We start from the raw sequence: 3,418 nt of genomic DNA, 5'->3' as shown, positions 1-3,418 counted from the left end.
GAACAGGTGATTTTTCGAAACATGTTACGAAACATTATGAAATTTACACATATTTGTGTCTTAGTCGTCAACGAAACTATATATAGTGCTTTTCAGTCAGGTGTTTGTCACTTCGGGACTTGAAGCACTGGGACCTTCATTCCCGCGCTATTACTGGAACTCCTCGAAATCTAACGGTCAAATTGAAGATGACCAGACTGGAAAATTTTCAATTTTCATGGATATAGAAAAGGCATTTGATAAAATGTGGCATCGAGGTCTGATAAACAAAATGAAGTTGATGAAATTTCCAATCAAACTTACGAGATTGATACAATCGTACCTGGCAAATAGGAAATTTAGGGTGAATATCGATAGTACCAGGTCAACGATCAGAGAAGTAGAAGCCGGAAATCCCCAAGGATCGGTGATGCTGCTATTCAACTCATACATGGCAGACATACAAAAAATGAATAGATTCATGATAGCCCAGTTTGCAGATGACACTGCCATATACTATCACAGAAGAATGCGAAAAACAATCAGTAGGCAGTTACAGACAGACCTAGATAAACTGATGAAATACTTCAAGAAATGGAGATTCGAAGTGAATACATCGAAAACAGTTGCAATCTACTTCGGAGGAACAACAGTAAAGAAAGAGAAAGCAGTAAACGTCAAAATAGAAAACCAGACGATATAATGGAAAAAGGAAGCAAAATATCTGGATGAAAGCATGAATTTTATCAAACAGATAGAAGAGAACAGAAAAAATTCAAGACAATTGCACGGGAAACTGTACCCGCTGTTCAACCCTAAAAGTGAACTTTCTTTATAAAACAAGCTTAAGGTAATAAAAATAGTGCTAATACCAAGCATTACGTATGCAGGCGTTACCTGGTACAATACGAAAGACAATAATAAGGATCAGTTGCAAAGTACGCTAAATTCAGTAATCAGAACAGCGGTTGGCGCCCCATGGTATATAATCAACAAATCAGAGCACTGAAAATTGAAACTATTGAGGAAATAGTTAACAAACAAAGAGAGAAGACAATAGAGACGCTGAAAGAGCACGAGAATAAGGATTTGAGAAAGATACTACAAATCAAAATAAGAATGACAGATAAGAGGAAATACCTCTTTCAAAGAACTGAATAGAAGAGAAAATGACAGGGAGGAAAACCTTCCGATCAGACATCAGCAGAAAATAGGAGAAATTAAATTAGAGGTGTAGGGAATGTTAATTCCGGACCTTAAACAAAAAGAAGATCTGAGAGACCCCGCAAATTCTGGTGGTCTATCAGAGGAGAGGAAGATGCAGTTAGCAGTACTACTTCGAAAACAAGGAGCATACATAAGTTGTATTTTGAACCTAACGAAAGCCGTTGAGTCTGTTCTCCACGAAATCCTCATGAAAAAACTAGAAACTTTGGGAATTAGAGGAAACGCACTCAAGTAGGTCGAATCTTATTTGAAAGATCGAGCACAGAAAGTAGTAGTCGAGTACGAAGGTGTGGATTATTTTTCAGAGCTGATCTCCTTATCTACACGAAGTGGAAATCGGTCAGGGGGGGATTGTCGGCCCGCTCTTTTTCCTTATATTCGTGAATGATGCAGAGAGGGTAGTGGAAGACTTGAAATGCAGTTTGGTAAATTTTGCAGACGACTTCTGTCAACTTCTGTCACAGACACTTCAAATGTGTAGCGATCGTCTAGTTGACTGGTTTGAAAGTAATTACATTACCTTGAATACCACAAAAACTAATGCGATTGTTTTCAAAACGGAAAAATCCAACATAAATTCACCCAGACAATTTCAGTTCGCAAATGAAACTTTAAAAACAGTAAATTCAACAAGATTCTTAGGCTAAACAAAAGATGGAAATATTTGGTGGAATCTACATATTGAGGGTCTGAGAAGGAAATTGAATTTTATTCATTATACCTTGCAAGTATCGAATGCTTACTCCGATCAGAACACACTAAAAACCGTGTACTTCTCGAGCTTTAAGTCAACAGTCAGATTTGGAATAATTTTCTTGGGAAATAGAGGTGAGGTCAATGATCTATTCATAGTCCCGAAACGTACTCTTAGAACTGAGCTCAGAACCATACTGAATTTGAAACACTCAGAATCCTGCAGAAATCACTTTCGAGAAAATAACCTCCTTACATCAACAGGCTTCTACTTGTTCGAAATTATTATATTTTTGTTCAAGAATAAGAGTTCGATCAGTCATCTTAAAACACGAAGTGAAAGAAATCTGAACTATAAATACCCTAAACATCGATCAACAATATTCGAGAAAGGATATATAAGCTTTTAACAAGTTGCCCACAAAAATAAAAGCAATAAACAATAAAAGATTGTTTAAAAGTCAGGTCAAACAATTACTGCTGACTCTGGAACCATAAATTGCTTTTCAGAGTATTTTGAATGTAATTTTGATGAAAATAGATATATGTTCAGGAATATCACTGTTTTGTGATTTTGTTGATTTCTTTTGTATGACGAATTTCATTTTCACAATCATGTATTATAATTTAAGAAATAAAGGAATTACTTACTTACTTACTGTTTAACGCTCTGCTTACTATAGAAAGGTCAAAATGAGAAAAGTATCTATAGTTATTGTAAGTTGAATGAGAATTCAGCGTCATATGGAGATATATGTCTTTAATTATCTGAAATTGAATTGATAATCTCTGAAATACAATTTACTTTTTCTTAAATATAATTTGCTTTTTTTGAAATTCCTTTCAGTATTCTGAATAATAACTTTATTTTTCTGAATTCCTAACTTCCTAATTTGAATTTCAATTTAGTTTTTTGAAATCAAATAAAATTAATTATTCTGAAATCCATTTTTTTTTTCTGAATTCATTTTCCTATTCCGAAATACATGTCACCATTTCTGAAATTGAACTTGATTTTAGGCTTTTTGGACTGAATAAATAAATCATTAAATTATCGTAAATGTGATGTGACATGAAATTATAGCTCTAGAATCGAGCCGTTTAAAAAAATTGGCAAGAATTACGGCCGAGGTATTTAGAAAGCTTCAATAAGAAAACCGATAGAAATTTTATAATTGTAATTATAATTATTTTAATAGTAAAGTAAAATAGGAATATATGGAATAGTCATACGAAATAATTTCCAATCAGGTTGCTTTATTTCTTGAATAATTTTATCAGAGAACTCCTTATAGCTGTAGAATTCTGCGGTAAACAAAAAGTGGCCCTAAACGACAATAATGCTGGAAAATGTAAAGTTGTTTTGGAAGTATTTGAAGTTTGCGCAGTATGAGAGTTTAAAATCATTTGTGTCTACCCTTTTTGAAAATGAATCTGTTTGATATCACGGTGAGTTTGTTTAGGTATGAAGTATGTAGTAGAAATTTTGAGAACTTGAATTGATATTGTTCATTCCAAA

The sequence above is a fragment of the Harmonia axyridis genome, chromosome 3, assembly GCF_914767665.1.
Source record: "Harmonia axyridis chromosome 3, icHarAxyr1.1, whole genome shotgun sequence".
In the NCBI taxonomy this organism is placed as follows: Eukaryota; Metazoa; Arthropoda; class Insecta; order Coleoptera; family Coccinellidae; genus Harmonia; species Harmonia axyridis.
Note: the sequence above shows the minus strand (reverse complement) of the source record.